Consider the following 21,781-nt stretch of genomic DNA (forward strand, 5'->3'; position numbering starts at 1 on the left):
GGGGGAATACTGATGGGCTCCTTCTGCCATCAAACTGTGGGGTGAATATTTACAGAGCGTTGGTGACCTGGCTCCTGGTATTTGGCCAGCTTTGCACTCGATTCTTACAAGCCTGGAGTCCTACGAATGTATGCCCTACTTTTTCCACTGCACGGTATTGTGGTACAGTGAGCTGCAACGCACAGCTACCACTAAACGAATGGCAATAAACGGAGCACAATACTGCACGCAATGTGCACCCCACGCTTGGTAACATGTGCATGGCGCAGCGCTTCATGTAAATGGGCCCTTCAGGTGTTAATATTTCAAAAGTCAAATCATTTTTATATCTAACAAGACAAAAAAGGGACAGAAGAGCGCACCGGCATGAAGGGGATGAGACTCCCTGGCTATGGTAACCTTGTGTGGATAGATGCACTTGAGCGGTCAGGCTGACCGATCTGTTGGGGGAAAGGGAAGGAAGAGACAGGTGCCACCTCCTTTTTGGAAACGTGTCCAAGTCTCTACATTGCCGGCTCCACGCCAGGTACGAGTCCCTGTTCACATCTGGGCATTTTGACGCTCAAAGCCAACTGAAAAAACTCTCAACACGAAAACTCACCCATTCATTTCTATGGTTCCTGTTCACACCTGAGAGTTTTGTCACAAGCTGTAAAATCGCCAAACGCTGGGAAAAAGTACATGAGCTTTTTTTGTGGCAGATTACAGCACGTTTGGCCGCTGTGACTTCAATGGAAACGCCTGGAAATGCATGACAAGCGTTTCACGCTCCAGTTTTGATAACCCCCCACTGTGGTAATTATATTACCTATTTTTTTTTTTTTAAATATATTTTGACATCCACCACTCACCCTGCACAAGGAGAGAGCAGCAATGACCGGTCTTCATTACAGGAGGGGGTGGAGACAAGACCAGTCACCCTGCACAAGGAGAGAGAGCTGCAGTGACCGGTCCTTACTACAGGAAGCTCTGGCAGGGGGGGGGACACATCTGAGAGGAATACACAAAGCTCTCCAAGATCAATGAAGAACGCACGTGACCCTTGTATTCACACCAATATTCATTGTGACTGGAAAGCAGCTTTAAAACAAAAAAGACAATTGCATTTACATCTCCTACAACCATTCCCTACACTCTATAACAGGGGTAGCCAAACACCAGCTCTCCAGCTGTGGTAGAACTACAAATGTCATGAGGCATTACAAGATTCTCACAGCCAGACATGACTACCGGAGAGAGAGATGCATCATGGGATTTGTAGTTTCCCCACAGCTGGAGGGCCAGCGTTTGGCTACCCCTGGTCTATAACATAACAGGTTTGTCTTTCACTCTACATGGTTCTGTATGAAATGACGCTCAGTGATAAATCACCCTCACTCCATCACCCTCACCTCATCAGATGAATTACAAGGGCAATTTCCTCAGAAGGGGAACGAACGGGTTGGACAATATTCGGGGATGTTGGTCTACACTCAGCACAAGAGACAACGTGCGGTCAGCAATCACAGACCTGGACGTACATTCATCATCACCAACAGGAAATCTGCATAACAATCACACAACACGTCCACCATGGAGACCAGACGAGGGAAGCCGGAGGGGGCGGACATGTCAGATGGAGCCATCAGAGCGGTGACAGATGTGTTCTGTACAGGAGATGGGGGAGGGGTGCAGGGACTGAGACACTCTGAGGTCCCATGTGGTGTGTACAGATACGGGCCAGGTCAACCCCCCCATGGTACTTGCAGAGGGGGGTTCTGAGCAGTCTCATGCTCTTATACTGCACTGATGGTAGGAGTCCCACATAGACACTGAATGGTTTGTATACACATGGAGGATGTGCCAGGAAGTGCAACATTCATCTCTGCTAAGAATGCACTGAAGGAGGGAGTCCCTCCATATGAGAGAGTGGTGCAGACACACACATGGAGGATGTCCCATGCTACGCCACACTTACCTTTCCTCACACTGATCTGATGGAGGGATTCCCCCATAGTACTGAGGCAGAACAGGGTGTAAAGACATATGGAGGATGCCATACTCACCTTTCCTCACACTGATCTGATAGAGGGATTTTCCCCATAGACATGACAAGGAATGGTGTGTGTGTGTGCAGACACATGGAGGATGACATGCTCACCTCTCCTCACACTGATCTGATGGCGGGATTCCCCCATAGACATGACAAGGAATGGTGTGTGTGCGTGCAGACACATGAAGGATGACATGCTCACCTCTCCTCACACTGATCTGATGGCGGGATTCCCCCATAGACATTACAAGGAATGGTGTATGCAGACACATGGAGGATGCCATGCTCACCTCTCCTCACACGGATGTAAACACAGAGCCGGGTACCACCACCGCTCTCCCCATCCATCCTCTCCTCACTGATCCCCCGCTTCCTCTCGCACAAGCACTGCCCACACTGCCCCCTCCAGGTCTCCAAGCCCGTCCGCCCCTCCGCTCGCCCCCGCCTGCCCCCTGTAGAAGAGCAACAATAATAGCGGCCACTCCACTTCTTCCTCACCCAGCGAGCCGAACTCTTCCCTCCACCGGACCGCACCTTCCCCCGGCTCACCGACCCATCGGCCCACCCACACCGGAACGCAGGACTCCCCGCACCGAACGCAGGGCGGGATCCCGGCCCCGCAATTCCAGCTGCGCTTTACCTTCAGTTCCGCACTGTCCGCCATCTTGCCGCTCTGCGCGCAGGCGTAATGAACCCGCCGCGACGTGGCTCCTACGCGCCTCTGATGTCATCACGCAGTGTTTGAATAAAGGCGCCAAGACCCGGGCTGGCACGCGAGCCTCGGTCACGTGTTTGGAGTGGTGGCTGTCAGTGTTGACTCAATGACTGGGATGCTGGGCCGGGCTGTCTATAGACCGGATGTGTATATACTGTATACATGGTTCATATTACATGGCCTGGTCATGGGTGAGCTGAATGTGGCCAGTAGAGCAAGCTTGTAGGGATGGTGAAGTTACCAAAGTTGATTTAAAGAGACCCTGTCCACAGATTAAAAGCACAGAAAAATAAATTATTTTAAATGCTTCCTCATTTTTTTTTACAAAAAAATATATAATTTAAGCAACACTTCAGGCAGGAAAAAAATTACCTTTGCAGTGCCCCAACCCCCATTTGCAAGGGTTAAATGCTCATTAAGCCTAAGGGTAAAGGAATGAGGTGTAATCCTGACCTTACCCCTTGTTCCTGTGGACTTCTACCATCTTTGTAACCACACCCCTCTTCTCTAAGGTGCTCCAGCCGGCGGTCCAACCCTGACAATTATCAAGCGCAGTGCGGGACCAATAGCCCTAAATTTCATGTGAGGATGGCGAGGGCCCGCCCACAACCTAGAGCGTCAGAGAGGACAGCACCAAAGCCGGCTGGAGCAAGGAATACGGTAAGTATTACACCTTATTCATCTACCTCTAGGCCAGGGGAAAACAAAAGGGAACAGAGCGCCACCTCCGTGTGTAAAATCGTTTATTAGGATAAATAAAACAAGGGATAAATGTACTCACAAGCAAACGTTTTCATCACGCTTTAACAACAAACAAGAGGCCACACTGTCTGTTAACCCAACATGGTATCGCCCCGACTATGTACCACGGTAGCCTCCAGTCACATCACCGGCCGCAGTCAGCCAAGATTAACGTGATCTATTTTGTTTTTGTGCCTATTTTGTGTTTTTGTGCACTTTCTTGAAAAAGTCTTTGTACAAAACGCGTCGGAAAAGAAGTGGAGGTTGGGACACACTAAGTTGGAAAGATTTTAATTGTGTGATTATTCGACTGGCTTGTTCATGACGGATTGGAATATTTTTTGAAAAAGCGATTGTTTCTGGGAATCTTGGAACGGATACGTTTTTTAAACCACCACATCTGAACCTGAAGCTTTCTTGTGAAAGAGCACAGAGAGAGTGGAGGAGGAAGTTCCTACTGCGAGTGGAGGAGCAAACGCTCACTGTAATTGCGATCCGGGATTGTTATGTCTCTTTGAATATGGAAGACTGGTGAGTGTGGTGTGATTCACAGTCACCGGGAGTTTGCACACTACAGCTATAAGAAGAACTTATCACTGATGGGTTGTTTTTTTTTGTCTTGGCACTTTGTCACCTTTTTCACTTTTTTTTTGCATCAATTTATGATGGACTTTTAATTACCAATTTGCACCTAATCTCTACTGGAGATATTACAATGAGAAAACTAGAAAAAAATGGTACATGCATGAATCTATAACCGGCCTTTATAGCTGGGCGCACATTGGGAAGGATTACAACAATACAAAACACAAAAATTCCCCAGCCTCAACCTGCCAGCCAGCCTGCAACCAAACAAATAGCCCTGTCAACAGTATGCGTTAAAATCAGAGGTTTTAGTTGCACAAACTTTTGGCCAAAAATATGTAGAAGCCACACTGCCGCGCCAAGGCACCTCTGCAAAGTGTGGTCCTAACTCTATGTATCCGAGTCTCCAAGTGTGAGCATATTAATGAAGTTGATAAATTACATTCAGGTGTACCTGGAGGTAGCCAACTTTTTCTAGTTTGACTATTTTGGGTTAGGGGGACGCACTGGAGTCCCAGTGTGCATTTTTGGTTGCTGGGCCTCCAGTGCGTCCCTGCACCTTAGGAGGAGTTGGCTACCTCCAGGTACACCTGCATGTAATTTATCAACTTCATTAATATGCTCACACTTGGAGACTCGGATACATAGAGTTAGGACCACACTTTGCAGAGGTAGTGTGGCTTCTACATATTTTTGGCCAAAAGTTTGTGAAACTAAAACCTCTGATTTTAACGCATACTGTTGACAGGGCTACTTGTTTGGTTGCAGGCTGGCTGGCAGGTTGAGGCTGGGGAATTTTTTTGTGTTTTGTACTATTACAATGAGAGACACGTTTTACTATTTCTGAGTATTTATTAATTATATTGGTTATATGTGATCTATTTGATATTTAGCACTATATTATTCACGTATTATGATTATTGACTAGTGTGGTGCATCTGTTTGATCTAATCTATTTATATTATTAGCACGGCAGCTTTTCATCTTTTATATTTATCACTTTGAGACAGCTTCCACAGCGCAGAATGTTTTTATATTCAGCTAAAATAGGACAAGCAGTACTTTTTCTGACTGCATCTGAACGGACTGCAATGGTGTGAATACAGCACGAGAAAGCCCATAGGAAAACATTGTGATGTATTTTGGCTGCAACAGTCAAACTGAACGGACTGTATCACAACTGGATATGGTGTGAACTAGCTCAGTATGTCTTGAATATTGCAGTATAAAAAAAAAATGGAATTAAGCAAGTATTTAGATACCTCATGCAATAATAATAATACAATTGATATGATTGGTTATAATATTCCTATAAAATAATAATATTATGTAATAGGATACTTTCAATGTATTCATAGCTTGAAAAGAAGAGAAAAAAAAATATATGCTAGAGAATAGTTCTTTGTCCTTTGTTAAGCTCGAGACATGGCATCTTCATTAAAGGAGAACTATGGGGTCAGGGCTTTTCCTCATAGTTCTCCTTAGGGTAACGGGAGGACACAAACTAGCGTCCTCCAGTTACCCTAAGCTCAGTATTAGCTCGCGGTATACTGAGATGCCGCAGCCGGAGCGGATCCCGACTTAGATGACGGGATCCGCCCAGCTGCGTGAGTGACAGCTGGCTCTGCCTATCTAGAGGCAGAGCCAGCTGTACCCGCCCCCTCCCCCGTCCGTTCCGCCAGTCAGCGCTGGCAGATCGGGGAGGGGGGAATACAGCCCCTGCCCTGTCACGGCACAGAGCCGTGACAGGATCGAGAGGTGAGCGAACGCCGGGATATGTTCGGTCACCTCCCGATCTACTGAGCCGACCTGTGACAGTCTCATTGTCACAGGTTGGCTAGAACTATAGTTCTCCTTTAATTTTACAGTCTATCTCAGTCTGGTACCATTATAATTCCTTTTCTTGCTGTTGTCTGGTCCAACTAGATCAGCAGTCGTCAACCCGTCGTCTGTGGATCCACTGGTGGTCTGCGAGAAAATTTGGTGGTCCCCGGGCCCCTCTGATGCCGTGCAGGCTGGGCCGTCATAGAAGCGACATGGAGGCTGTGGGGCTGCCTCTCACTCACTCAAGCAGCGGCTGTCACAAGGAATGTGGGGCTCTTAGTACAGTGCGGGCTCTGCAGGAGGCGGGGCATCTCGTCAGTACCCAGGCTGAGCAGACATAGAAAAAATGGGGAGAAGCCAGGTAATATTGGCACAGTGTGGGGGAAGGGGAGGCACGGGGGGGGTGGGGGGCAGTGCTGAAGCTGGGGGGGGCATGTGCCCCGGGTGCCGCCGACAGGGCCAGTGGCAGATTCGATTGGGGGGGAAACAATATTATTACTGGGCCGGGGCGGGCGGCACCGCTCCCTACACCAGCACTGCCACTCCTGCAGGCCCACCCGCACCTATGTATGTATGTGTATATATACTCTATGTATATATAGATATATTCTCATATTTTTCGTTTCCTCATATATAAATATATTCTCATACATGTATATATAGAGAGAGATACACACACACATATGAGGAAACAAAAAATATGAGAATATATATATATATTTTTAAAATTCATATTAGTGGTCCGCTGGATTTAAAATTATGAATTTAATGGTCCCTGAGGTCCGAAAGGTTGGCGACCGCTGAAATAGACTCCCCAAAATTTATTACCTGGGAATCTGTGCTGTAAGGGTCTGAGAATGGCTTTGTCTTGAAACCATGAACTCAAATTCACCTTATATACTTATAGACTAGAAAGGACAAAATGGCTTCCAGTATGTCCATGTTACATTCTGTATAAATGATAAGTCTGGGCCTCACAGGTTCTTCCTTTTAGTTCTCAATAGTTCAGACAGAGGACAAAATGTACTACATTTTTTACAGCCTGTAGTTGGTCATACTAAGATAATCGCTGTCTTATAATTTTACTAATTTGGATTAGTCATCAAAATCAAGGAAGAAGCAAAGGTTGTTTCTGACAGAGCAAAGGAACAGCTATGGAAGAGGAATGAGGAATGGTTCCTCCAAAGGAGGGACAGTTAAAAACTATACATAGTTACATAGTATTTGAGGTTGAATAAAGACATTAGTCCATCAAGTCCAACCTATTAGGATCTCATTCTAGGAGTACCCGTACCCCTGTATATTACGGTCCCTTAAGAAATCGTCCAAAAGTTTCTTGAACAATTCCACATTATTTGCTGAAATCACCGCCTGTGGCAGTGAGTTCCAGACCCTAACTGATCTTACTGTGAAGAACCCCCTTCGCCCCTTGTGCTGGAATTTTTTTTCCACCAATTTTAGGTGATGGCCTCTAGTTTTTGTAACGGAGTTAATTTTAAACAGTTTATCGCTAATGTTGCTACCACCATTAAACATTTTGTACATGGAAATCATATCCCCCCTTAATCTCCTCACCTCTAATGTGAACATGTTTAAATTTAGTAGCCTCGTCTCGTAGCTCTGGTCCTCCATACCCCTAATTAGTTTGGTTGCCCTTCGCTGGACTTTTTCCAACTCAAGGACATCTTTTCTTAGTACTGGTGACCAGAACTGGACCGCGTACTCCAGATGAGGTCGAACCAATGATCTATAAAGTGGCAAAATTATAGACTTGTCCCTGCAATACATCCCCTTTTTAATACAGGACAAGACCCTGCTAGCTTTGTTTACAGCAGCCTGGCACTGCAAACTACCTTTCAGTTTGTGGTCTACAATGACCCCCAAATCCTTCTCCATTTCTGACTTCCCCAGCGGCATACCCATAATTGTATAACCCATTTGTTTATTTTTAATTCCAAAGTGCATTACTTTGCATTTATCGACATTAAACCTCATCTGCCACATTAATGCCCACTCCCCTATTTTATCCAGGTCCTCCTGTAATGTTATAATGTCTAAGTCCGTGTCTATTACCCTCCCTATTTTGGTGTCATCCGCAAACACGGAAATATCGCTGTTAACACCCTCCCCGATGTCATTAATAAATAAGTTGAACAATATGGGACCCAGCACAGAACCCTGAGGCACACCGCTCATTACACTAGCCCAGCCCAGGACACACTATATACATAGTGTGAGTGCTAGTGGTCACTGAAGTAGAAAGGGAATAAATATCTTTACCACTAAATAAAGAAGCACGTACAAGTGGAAGTGTTATGGTAGGACAGGACTGTATTACCTGTTTAGGGAGTTGTTAGTAGGATTTCGCAACCGGTTAATTAAGTAGCCAACATGGTAGAGATCAGGAAATTCAATTTTTTTTTCCGATATCACAACATTTATTTAAAGGATATTTAAACCCTCCCGTTTTTTTGCATATATCTATATCTAACAAGCAGTAGATATATGCAAAAAGTAAAAAAAAAAACGCTCAAACAGCAGTTTAGACTCACCTGTGTTATGTAGACAGAATATCTTGCTGCACTACTTACCGCAAAAAAACAAAGCTGGGTGGGTGCTTGTAGTGACCACAGAAGGCACTGTGTATATCACAGAAAAAGGAAATAATGTCACCAGCACACCATTTTGTAAATCAATGATCCATTTTAATGGCACATTGCCATCCAACACAAGCGCTTTCGGGGCCGCAAGGGGTCCCCTTCATCAGGCTCAGAATGAAATTTTGGACGCGTGCACCCGCATGCAGACACCGCTGGATCGGAGGGACAGAGCAGTCAGCGCTGGATCGGAGAGCCGCCGCATCGCTGGAGAGAAGGCTGAAAACATCAGGAAAGAAGAGGAAGATGGGAAAAAGACATAATTTAAGGTAAGTGCTAACATTAACATTGGGGGGAGGGGAAAAAAATTTGCCTTTAATGTCACTTTAAATTAGTACTAGCCTTTTCATTTTTTTCCTCTAATCACACAGAGGAACATTCTTGGTACACTGTTTATTAAATCTGTGTTTTGACCACCTCGTGTACAGCTCCTCGTTGCCCCCCTGGCTCCAGATTGCTCGGCACTGCTTCTGCGAATTTCGAGGCAGGGGAGGATGCTCCCTTAGGACACAGTGAGGGTAGGGGAGGGTGCACATTGAGGACACAGTAAGGGTAGGGGAGGGTGTGCACTGACGACACAGTGAGGGTAGGGGAGGGTGAGCACTGAGGACACAGCGAGGGTAGTACAGGGTGGGTACTGAGGACACAGTGAGAGGAAGTTGCGCACTGAGAATGCAGTAAGGGTAGGGGAGTGTGCACATTGAGGACACAGTGAAGAGAGGGTGCAAACTGAGGACACAATGAGGGTAGGGGAGGGTATGTACTGAGGAGACAATGAGGGTAGGGGAGGGTGCACACTGGGGACAAATGAGCGTGGAGGAGGGTATACACTGAGGAGACAATGAGGGTTTGGGTCAGGGTGCACACTGAGGACACAATGAGGGTATGCACTGAGAACACAGCGAGGGTAGTGGAGGGTGCACACAAAGGATACAGTGACAGTAGGGGAGGGTATGCACTCAGGACACAGTGAGGGTAGGGAAGGGTACACACTGAAGACACAGTGAGGGTAGGGCTGGCTGCACACAAAGAACACAGTGACGGTAGGGGAGGGTATGCACTGAGGGCACAATGAGGGTAGGGGAGGGTGCACACAAAGGACACAGTGACAGTAGGGGAGGGTATGCACTAAAGACACAGTAAGGGTAGCAGAGAGTTCACACTGAGGACACAGGGAACTGGTATGAATGGACAGCACCTGCTGCTGTCAATCAACTTGCTAGGAGGAGTGCCACTCTATGCATTGGACGGAGATATCTGCTTCTGTGTACACATGTCAGGAGTGTGCACAGAAGGGTGGCTACATGGGGCGCTGTAAGAGGACGGAGCCCCTTTAAAGCAAGAACCTGGGAAGAAAAGCACACCGCAAATGTGGTAAATATGAGGTCTGCAGCACAATATGTTTTTTTTTCTTTTCGGGGTTTACTAACTCAACGGCAATAGCTGTATTATTATTTCTCTAAGCATATTTCAATGTTTTGATCATCTTCAAATAATCTAATTTCCAATTATATATATAAAAAAAACCTCTGAACACTTATAAAAGTTCCATAGCATAACAAGGATCACACACTATTTCTCATGCCCTCATGCGTCTAGTAATCAAATGAATGGGTAAAAAGAAGCTTGTTTTCACTTCACCCATAGCTGTCATTTGGGTGGGTGGACACAGACACAGCGTGGCTTACTGCTAATAATCCTAAAGCCCAACCCTAGGCTTAGATTCCCTCTGCCCACACAGCCGCATCATCCATTCACAGATCCCGTGACAGGATCCTGCCACAGTGGCAGAAGGACTTGTAGTCCATTTATTCTTCCTCCCGTCCATATTACTGAATGTCCATACTGAGCTATGGACATGGACGGGAGGAAGAGTCCGCTGGAGCCAGAGCATTCCACCTGTGATCTACTGATCGCAGTTGCAATGCTTTACTGGCTCCAATTAAAAATGAAAAAAAAAATCAATGCACATTTTTGCCTTTTATGAACATTTGTTATTTTTTCTTTTCTTAAAAAGGGAACTTTCCCTTAAAAACAGTATTGGCACAGACAACAAATGACTAATTTATGAGATCAAGTGCTATTTTTTATTATTTAGAAATTATGAAGAAATCGTCTTTAGCAATTTAAATAGCTCTGCGTTTAGAAACTATACACAGGCTTTTGTTTTTCACATGGGAAGCTGCACATCCCTATGACTCTGTATTAGTAATATTGAGATACTGATTTTTATGTTAGATTTGAAAATGTCATTTACCTGTAAAAGGAAAACATTTATTATTGGGAGATCCCATAGGTGTGACATGGCTGAACTGTGACTCATGGTAGGTATATGAACAATTATAACATATTATGGAGAGTAATTCATAGGACAGGACAAAACTTTGTTCATTGAGTTGCCGCCTTGTATTACACTGTATTAAAAAATAAAGCTAAAGAGGGTTAACAAAGTGCAAAACAAAACAAAGAAGGGTGTGACCCTTCTGAACCACCATAAACCGTGATAAAAAAAGGATTATACAATTAAAGGCGACGTCCACACACTAAGAAGGTATTACGACATTGGTTATTTGCAGATGTCTAAACAAATCATATGCAATATGTATTATGTAATTGTGACCTTTTCTTAGTTTTGGACAAATTTGGGGTTAGGACATCTGTAAAGTTTTTATTGCTGTCTCTTTTTTCTCCTTCAGATTTCCCCCTTACTGTGTATTCACAGAAAGGTACCTTCTGCCTGCCCATCACTTTCAGCAGCTTCCTGGATTCCCAGTGTGCTTTGCATCTTTCCCTGCTGCTTGATGTGATGCAATCTGGATTTCTCAAGACTACGGCCCCGTTCACATATAGCGAATTGTCGCGCGATTTCCGCCGCGATATTGCGCATTTTTGCCGCGAGAAGTCGCCGGCCAATGTTATTCAATGGAGCTGTCTTAACTCCATGTCGCGCGTCGCTCGTCGCGGTCGCAAGTCGCTTCTACCGGACCCTTTTTTCAGCGGATTTTGCGCGATTTTGCTTTTTTTCTATGGAGCCTGACGGGGAAGGCCGCGCTACCGTCGCTGGATCGTCGCTGGAACGTCGCCCCGAAAGTCGCGCTATCCCGGCCGTGTGGATCCGCTGCAAAAGGTATGTCGCTAGGTGTGAATGGGGTCTACATATCCCATTGTGCATTGTTTCCAGCAAGCAATGATAATGTTACATTGCCTAGTCGTTAAGTTGTGGTTAAGAAGGCAGGCTCTGTGACATTTGTGATACGAAGAAGTGCTTATACACAGGGCTGATGAAGTACATCATATAGACATCTTCAATAGGTAAGTTTACAAACTTCTAGAGCGATATGGTTATTAGAAGCGGGATATAACTTATGGAAATTAAATATAGAAATACAGATTCATTTTTAGTTTTTGACCATATATATCCTTTAAGCACACTGCAAAATCTGAAATGTGGCTAAGACCTTTAATATGTAGCAAATCCCTGGTGATCCTGCCAATTATTACTATTATACAGGATTTATATAGTGCCAACAGTTTGTGCAGCGTTTCACCATATAATACAAGTCAAGACAAGATGGTAAGGAGGGCCCTGCCCGTGAAAGCTTACAATCTAAAAGGGAGGGGCAAGTGATACAAGAGGTGGCAAGTGTGCAGGGATGAATTGTTTGAGAAAGAGATAGTTCAGAGGTTAGGCTGAGGTGGGATAGGCTTTCCCGATGAGATGAGTCTTTAGGGATCGCCTAAAAGCAGACAGAGTAGGAGATAGATGGACAGGTTGGAGTAGGGAGCTGCAAAGTATGGGAGAGACTCTAGAGAAGTCCTGAAGGTGAGCATGGGAGGTGTTGAGAAGGGGGTTAGAGCAGGAGGTCTTGGGAGGAGCAGAGGGGATAGTTAGGGTGATACTCTCCAAGCTCATCTCAAATTATCACCGTAACCGTCCCCTCCGCTCCTCCCAAGACTTCCTGATCTCTAGCATCCTTGCCAGTCCTCCTTGGAGAGAACCCCGTCTTGTTTGTAACTGACCATTCTAAGTATGGAAGCAGATCCAGCCTTGTATGGTCAGTCTGTATCCTTTCTTACTGCTTTGTAGCTACATGATGGTCCGTAGACCTCTGGAACCCTGGGGAGAAGAGGCTGCAGGGACCGGCGGTCTAGCAGCCTAGCGGGGCGGAGGATCAGGTAAGTACACATGTTTAATAGGGTCCCCTAGACAAAACAAGCACTTAACCCTTGCAGTGCAGGGTTAGCCCCACTTCAATTGTACTTCTTTGATTGCCTGGAGATGGGCTTTAAATATAGGCCGAAATTTCCAAGCAACGTGGCTGCAGTAATTGTCGAGCGTGCGGTTTATTTACAAAGGGGTTCAGAGCCTACAGAAGAACTCGTTGTTATTTTTTAGACATTTTTCAAGTGTTTGGAAATCCCTGAAACCCTTGAACAATTGTTACTCTTGTCTCATTCACAGATGCCGTTCCTGCAGTCAATTGTCGGCTGAGTCGAGGACAATTATATGGTAACACTGTGTTCTCTGGAAGGGAACAGGTAGAACTTTTGCAGCCCTTCTCTTCTCAGTTGGAGATCTGTCTATGTACAGTATGTGCTGCCAAAATGTGGATCGGCCAGGTGGGAAATCTTGGACAAGAGGTAAGATGTAATATGACATGAACTGAACTGTAGATGTGCAAATGGGGGGCAGGGGGGATCTACAACATGCTTGACAACTACTATATGAACGATCAGAAGCTTTTGTATGTGTGCCTTCAGGAAGTATTATGTGGCAGAGAATATGTGTATTTATAGGTACTGTATGTGCATTAGCCCAGTCATTAGGCTAATCAAATTTAGCGTGACCTCCAAAGAAATGTGTTGTTGTTTATGGAGTTTAATATTGCACTATCTGCGGTGTAAGTGCTGTATATATTCAGTGCATGTTATTTATCATCCAGCACCCCCACTGAGCGTGCGGAGCAATGCACATGACCCCAGTGCAGGGTTGCTATGGCAACTGTTCTCTGTACATTGCAACTGTCCATTACTGCTGCGCACAGCTGGGACTCTCTGACCTGTGAAGCCAGAGGGAATCTATCCATCAGCTCATATTACCACCCCACCCCCTTTACTACTGCATTTAGATTGCATTTACATGTTTTAAATCTGCACTCCTGCAATGAATAAAACAAACCCTGATTGGATATTAATGAAAATAGAGTGGTTATTTGTTTGTTAATTTTGTCTTTTTCTAAAGATTGTTTGTAGCATCTCACTATGGGATTTGCAGGTACTCGGTCTTCCTGGATTTTAGTCAGTCACAGCAAAAGAAGACATTGAAAAAGGAATTTAACACACTCCTGTACTGAAGGATTTGCACAGGGCAGAGTTTTTTTTAAGGGTCATTTTTATTTTATTATCAGGTATTTATACACTGAGTGGCCAGATTATTATGACCACCTGACGTTTCTAGGCAAATTAGCTATAATTTTGCGCTGAAGTTGCTAGAGGGCCAGACCATTATAAATTGGGAAGCAGGTTGTTTACCACAACAGTAGAAGTTATTTTTTTCTGAAGATATGGGTAAACAACGCGATTTAACAGCCTTTTTAGCGTGGGATGATTGTTGGCGCTCGGAGCCATGGAGCGAGTATCAGCAAAACAGCAGAATTCGTTAAATGTTCAAGAGCAGCTGTTGTTAAAGTGTTTAAAGACTGGACTGTCAGCCGAAAATCTGGGTCTGAACATGCGAATTGTGGCCGTCAGCGACTAGTCAATGTTAGTGCAGAACGGAGAGTGGCAAGACTGGTACAAGACAACAGAAGGGCAACAGTGCAGTGTCAGATTCCTCGCATCACCTTTCAACATCTCGTGGAGTCACAAGGCGGCCCAACGAAGTCATCTCGTGGAGTCATCTTGTGGCCCAACGAAGTACTGATGGGGTGGTCATTATAATCTGGCCACTCAGTGTATAGCGCCAACAATTTATATATTGTACATTCACATCAGTCCCTGCCCTAAAGAGCTTACAATCTAAAGTCCCTATCTTACATATACAGTACATACTAGGGCCATTTTAGATAGGAGCCAAATAACCTACCAGCATGTCTTTGGAGAGGAAAACCATGCATGCAAAGGGAGAACACGCAAACTCTATGCAGATAGTATCCTGGACAGGATTAAAACCAAAGACCCCATTGCTGCAAGGTAGAAGTACTGACCACTAAGCTGCTTCCTGTGAGTAATTGTACACCATGTAGCCCCTCAATGTCAAGAAGTGGTTTTACAGTATAGCACATACCCCTTTTTCACACAAAAAAAAACAGAAAAGTAATGTACCTTAAAGGCTAAGTTTACCTTCCTGACCATGTTTCATGTTTTTACCAATATTCAGGGTGTAACGTGAAACTGGTCACATCACAAAATAACATTGAATAACTGGTTACAGTGGCACCTGGAACTGGGTGGGATATATTGACAAGTGCCAAATTGTGACGTCTAGGACCATCCAAAAGTTGTTCAAGGAAGGAAAACCAGTGAACCAGCAACAGGGTAATGGGGGCCAAGGCTCATTGATGCACGTGGGGAGTGAAGGCTGGCCTGTGTAGTCTGATCCGATAGAAGAGCTGTTTCTGAACACACAGTGCATTTCAGTTTGTTGCCTATGGGGCTGGGTAGCTGCAGACTGGTTAGGGTGCCCATGCTGATCAGTGTCCACCTCCAAAAGTGCCTACAATGGGCATGTGAACATCAGAACTGGACTGCGGAGCAATAGAGGAAGGTGGCCTTGTCTGATGAATTACATTTTATTTCACATCATGTGGATGGCCAGTTGCATACGTGTCACTTACCCGGAGAAGAGATGGCACCAGGATGCACTATGGGAAGAAGGCAAGCCATGGGAATAGGGTGTGATGCTTTGGGCATCACACAATTGGGTCCTGCCAAAACTTGGGTCCTGCCATTCGTGTGGAGGTTACTTTGAAACATACCACATATCTAAACATTGTTTCTGACCAAGTACACCCCTTTATGGAAACAGTATTCCCTGATGGCAGTGGCGTCTTTCAGCAGGATAATGTGCCCTACCACACTGCAAAAATTGTTCAAGAATGGTTTGTGGTGTTGACTTGGCCTCCAAGTTCTCCATATCTCAATCCAATCGAGCATCTGAAGGATGTGCTGGAAAAACAAGTCTGATCCATGGAGGCCCTACCTCACAACTTACAGGACGTAAAGGATCTGCTACTGACAGCTTGGTGCCAGATACCACAGCATACTTTCAGAGGTCTTTGTGGAGTCCATACCTTCGGCGCGTTAGTGCTGTTTTGGTGGCAAAAGGGAAATTTTAAGAAAAACTCCAGGAAAACTTTTTATAAACCATGCCCCCCACACTGCAAGGGTTAAGTGCTCATTTGTGTGTAGGGAGAAAAATAACAAAGGTATACTCACCCAAAGCTCCCAGCCAGCCAGCTGTGACAGCGTTCCCTCCAGCCTGTCTCCTCCTCCATTGGAATCTTCCTCAGCATCCTCTTGTCTATACACAGTGTATAGATGTTGATTTATGGGACCTTATTCCGCTGCATAGAAGGAGGAGAGACTCTGGAAGCATCTTCTAAGAACAAGCTAGTCACAGCATCGGGTGAGTACAACTTTTTTTTTAACATAGAAACAAACAAGCACTTAACCCTGGCAGCAGTGGGGAGAGGGGGACGGTAGCCCCCACTGCCAGGGTTAATAGAATTCCTGAAGTTCTTCTTTTAGCTGGCTAAGGCCACTGTGCTAATAATTTCTTTAAACCAAACCAGTTCCAGATTCTCCAGAAAGAGAAGAAGAGTTTTCCATTTTTGCTTGGAAGAATAAAAGGGGGGCTTGTCTGAAGAGATTGGTAAATGGCGCATGTAGGTTTCCCCAGTGTGTCATTAAACATAAATGACTCCAGACGAGTACTGGCAAACATAGTTCTGCATCTTAGTAGGTGTTGTCACTGTTCTTACACTGTGGTAAATTAAAGATGAAAGGAATTATTTCAGCAAAATTGATTCCACCATTGGCGAAATTTCACCACTTCTCAATTTCGAACATTGAGCTGATTAGGCAAAACTTGCTTTCTGTAGGTGAAAAAAAAATGAAAACAATGAGGACTAATGAGGGGCCATTTGTAGGCATAAAAACAGGTCCAGGGCAGTTGTAAGGAGTTTCCATTAACCATAATGCTTTTTACCAAAATGGGGAAATTTCACCTGATGTGTCCAGGTTTTCACAACAAATATGGGGAAATTAAAACTCTCAATTTAATTTATCCGTACTGTAAAGCAGTGGTGAGGCTGATTTATCAACTAGAGGGACTGTGGCCTGCTGTCTTGGAGATTCCACTGCATTCAGACTGGATAGATGGCGTGCATCAGCTGATATGCAGTATATCAACTCCAATATTTGTAAATGAATGCCCTTATTATTAACCACTTGAATCCCAGGTGCCACATTAAATGGAGCTGGGTTAGCAGGTACTTGTATGGCATGAATCTTCTGGTATATATACAGTATATCAACTCCAATATGTCTAAAGGGATGCCCTTATTATTAACCACTTGAACCCCAGGTGCCACATTAAATGGAGCTGGGTTAGCAGTTATTTGTCCAAAGTTCTTCTAAATTAAAAGACAAACTTTAACTTTTCGCTGTGCTATTCTACTATGTAAAATAAAAATCTCACTTATGTGATATTTTCTTATTTGGAAGACTTTGTTGATAATATTTTGGGAATGCTAAATTACGTAAAAGTTAAATTACACAAATTGTAGTAACATGCATTTCTCTCTAATTTCCCCCATTTCTTTCTAATAAAAACTAGGAAATAAAAATATATTAATTCAAATCTGCTACCAAATTAAAGTGCTATCTAGCCCAAAAAAATGATATGTAATATGTTAGTTTAGACTAAAAAAGCTAAAAGATATAAGATACAAAACTGATGCATCTCCAAAACAAAAAACACAAAAGGCATTGGGTCTTAAAGGAAAGGGTAAAGGGGAGAAAAGCTTCTAGAACACAAGTGGGTCAGGTATCATGATTAGGACGGAGTTGGGGTCCATCTATTATTCATACTATATTGATGTTCGTTATTTTGTGGATTGCCTTAATTGCCTTCATCCTGTACTTTCTCTCTCTCTCACTCGATGTCTCTTAAATATATATGTGCTTAAAAAAACTATATTTGAAAAACAAGCACGTTAAGCCGTGGATTTACATTATTTATCTAATACCATAAATGTCCATTATCTAGAACCAAGCGAAACAGATGACAAACGCACTCATCAATTAGTCACCAGCTTTATAGTAAGGTGCACACGGAATGGGCTTTAAACAGTAAACAGTAAAATAGCAAAAAGTTTTCCTGGCACACTCACAAGCTTAGAATTTGTCCTTATATCAGTACTCATGCAATCATATTCTTATTGTGTATGTCACTCATATATTACACATGGCCTTCATTTGCCATATTCATAGGTATTTTAGTGAACCTTAACTCAAAAAGTGAAGTTTTGCTATGTTATAAGGAACATTTAGAAATGTCAATTGTGCCTAGGTACTACATTTTGTATTCCTCTTGAAAAGTAGCCGTGCATTTTCTGGTATGTGAGGGTACCTAGGCAATCCTGTGCCTACACCCTTATACCTAAATACTGTATCTACAGTGCAAGATGTAAGGCATTGCTGCCTCTGACTACTAGTTTCAAGAGATTTGAAGTGAAATTTGGTGGTGTCATGACTATACTGTAGGTTTTGTTTATAGTCTATTCACTAATAGTGCTTGCAGCAGTGGGGAGTTAGCATATTAGACTTTTTTCCATTATTGTTCTCTTTGCTGGAGGTTCTGACATGAGGAAGCAAAGTCCCGCTTCTACCAAGATGGCCGCCTCCACATGGCATGATAAGTCAGTAATTGGAGGAAGTTCAGCAGCAGACAGACAAGAGGCAATACTTGTGACTAGTTCTTTGTCCTCTGCCTGACATTTTTTCCTGTTCCTGTTCATTTCGTGTTTCAAAAAGTACCCAAAGGACATTGCACAGCATATAGTGTGTATAAGACCACAACGAAGAAAAGAAATGAGGTGAGATTATAGAAATAGGAGTGGAGAAAGAAATGAAGGAATGATGTAAAAAGGGAAAAAAAAGAAGACAGGAAATTTGGGGTCTCTAGCATTTGAATTTACTATACTTTAGCATTTGCATTTGAGTACTCTCCTTTGCATTTGAATAAGAAACAGGGTAAGATGTCAGCTTTGCAAAGGAAAATCTCCAGAGTTACACCCTTATGTCATCTGCCTTCAGTTTTAACAACGATTCAGACATTATGTATCTGTAATTGCATTTAAAGGAGAACTATGAGGTGAGTGATTTCCACTCATCCTCATAGTTAGAGCCGGCCTGTGACAAAGAAGCTGTCACAGGTCAGCTCTATAGATCGAGAAGTGAGCATAAACATGGCGCCAAACCGCTCACTACCTGATTATCTCCCTGCAGTGAGTGCTCCCTGCAGGTTCCCCCCCTCTCCGATCCTCCAGCGCAGAGTGGAGGAACGAACGAGGGAGGGGGCGGGTACAGCTGGTTCTTCCCCTAGATAGGCAGAGCCCGCTGTCACTCACGTAGCTGGGTGGATCTCCACAGCATTGTCGGGATCCGTCCCGGCTGCAGTGCTCTCAGTATATCGCAGGCAATAGCTCGCTATATACTGAGCTTTAGGTCACGGAAGGATGCTAGTATATCTCCTCCCGTGTCCCTTAAGAGAACTATGGGGAAAAACACTTACCCCATAGTTCTCTTTTAAATTTATAATCCAGAGCTCTAGGACAAACTTAAAAAAATATTAGCACTCGAAAATAATATCTCATAGCCCTGAAATCATAAGTAACAAATCTGAAACATCTCAAAGTTGAAACAATTATCTCAGAGTTTGAGATGAAAAATCATAAGTGATGCAACAGAACATAAATTCTTTTTATGTAAGAATAGAGAGATACAAACCTACCTCTCAGATACTGGGCCTGATTTAGTGTGATGTGAAGTGAACTGATGTGAGTCTTTTGAGTGTGTAAAGATATATCTGTAAAAAATAAGTCAAGCCAACGGGACTTGCTGTATTTTTCTTGAAGACGTTTCACTGGACATCTGACCAGCTTGTACAAAAATTCTCTGGGAATAAATATGGTGTGTAAAGATGTTCCGGAGTTTTTTCCACTTATCGTGTATAATCAATGCTAATAAACCAGACATAATCCATAATTTTCAATAGATGTAAACTAAAAATTTGTAATGATTTTCAGTGTAGTTTTTTTCACATTTTGTATAATTTTTGCCAATCTGTGTACGATGTATCTTTTTTTTCACTTTACCACTTTAAAAAATATTATACTTGAGTAAAAAGCAGTAATTTCAACAATCTTTATAGACAGCTTCTGAATCTCAGAATTATCCTTACTGTCTCAGACATAAAGTAGAACTCGTGGCACAAATTTTATTTGTCTAGGTAAAAAAAAAAGTTATACTCACCCGATCCTCGGAGTCGGCAGGCTTTTAGACTGGTTCTAAGAGGAGGATGCCGAGGAACATACCATCGCTGCAGCATAGAAAGAGAGAGGCAGGAGGGAGCACTCTGACAGATGGCTGGCTCCAAGGATGCCCCTACAGCAGCCCTTCGGTTCAGTCGGAACTCTCCGTCGGCCGAAGCGAGCCGAAATATCAGCTGAAGCTATGGCTGGATCCTTTGGCTCATTAGTGAATAACCCTCTGAGATGTGAAATGCTAGCCTGCCACACCATCTAGGTGATGATCCTCAACCACCCAGAGAGAAGTGCTACACACCTCTTAGATTTGAATCCCTTTTACATTATTCAGGCCCAGCATCAGTACCATTTCATGTAATTTGGTTTGAGATCTATTGCAATCTTGAAACATTTAATCCTGAAATCTACAAACTAGAGAGAAACTGGGCACTCACAGCTTTACTTATATATGCTTTATTCCACAGCAACAAGGATCACAGGGCAAAATCTACAGCTATTTCCCATGGATTATCCAAATTTTTTTAAAGCAACCCTGTGCTTTGCCCTGCCAGGGCAAAAGGGACATCGGAGGAGTTAATTGTTTTACCCTGCCGTGCTTTTCTTTGTTACCTGTGGAATAAATGGCATTTAAGTGAGCATGGGCGTCCTGAGGCTGAGTATCACCCGGAGCGGAGACTGGGTGACACCCCGCCGTGACGTAATCGCGCATGCGCGTGACGTTGCCGCACACGTGCACAATCGTCTTATTGACACCATCAACGTTCTCCCGGCGGGATAAAGTATGCCGCCGGGGTCCCCTCCTCTCTCCTGTCACTGTTGGGCTCTTGGTCCGTGACCGAGTGACCGACTTTTCATAGGGGGTGACACCAAAATGAGTCATTTGGTGTCACCTCTCCAATTGTGGCACCAGGGTGCGGGCCTACCCCCCCTGTGACGCCACTGTCTGTGAGTTTCCAAATGTTCTCATGTTTATGGATTTGTTGGATTCTTTAGTTATCTACGACCTGTGAGAGCTGGAGAAACCTGGAGTTAATGTGAAACTGCAAGAGCTCCCTGGGTTACTTTCATAGAATGCCAACCTTTTCGGTAATAGTACCATCACTGTCTGTAACCCTGAACACAAAGGGCCTTAGAGTAAAGGTTCACCAATTCTTTACAGTTGCATATGCAGGCAGAGCAGCAGGTTCACTTCATGGTGGCCCCACCAGCTGCTCACTTTTGTTTCTCTTCCTTGCGACTATGTTCAGGCACAACAAGCAAAGAACAGGAGCCTTTTGTAGGATCCAAGTCCTGACTCAGAGCTTACACAGGGCAAAGGACTCTCTCTCCAATTCCATCTGACAGAACTGGCTGTCTAAGTGGCCAATCACCAAGCAGCAGCATTGTCACATGGGAGGAAGGCAAATTAGCCATACCTAGAAGAACCTGATATTTTTCACTGCTGGGACAAGGAAAAGAAAGGTTAGTATAAGCTGATAGGGTTGCCACCTGTCCAGCACTCACCCAGACAGTCCGGGTTTTGAATGCTGTGTCCGGGTTTTCATGGCAGCAGAAACCCGGACACAAGATGTCAAAGCTGCTGATGGGGCCACTATAAAAGTGATCTTGTTGCTTTGGTCTGAATACAGGAAATGAAGTGCGAAAGTTGGGCCAAAAAGTTAGGCAGATGGGAAAT

The 21,781-nt window shown here is 44.1% G+C and overlaps 1 protein-coding gene across 1 annotated transcript in view; it reads right to left on the reverse strand.

Moving 5' to 3' along the window:
- The window catches only part of PIAS1 (protein inhibitor of activated STAT 1), a 62,620-nt gene extending 59,925 nt beyond the window's left edge, over positions 1 to 2,695 (reverse strand). The window contains exon 1 of the mRNA XM_018552827.1: positions 2,673 to 2,695. The gene's annotated coding sequence lies outside the window, so the exon portion shown is untranslated. The remainder of the gene's footprint in view (positions 1 to 2,672) is intronic.
- Between the last annotated feature and the right edge of the window lie 19,086 nt (positions 2,696 to 21,781).

This window comes from Nanorana parkeri, unplaced genomic scaffold (assembly GCF_000935625.1).
Source record: "Nanorana parkeri isolate BGI_ZX_2015 unplaced genomic scaffold, ASM93562v1 scaffold98, whole genome shotgun sequence".
Taxonomy (NCBI): domain Eukaryota; kingdom Metazoa; phylum Chordata; class Amphibia; order Anura; family Dicroglossidae; genus Nanorana; species Nanorana parkeri.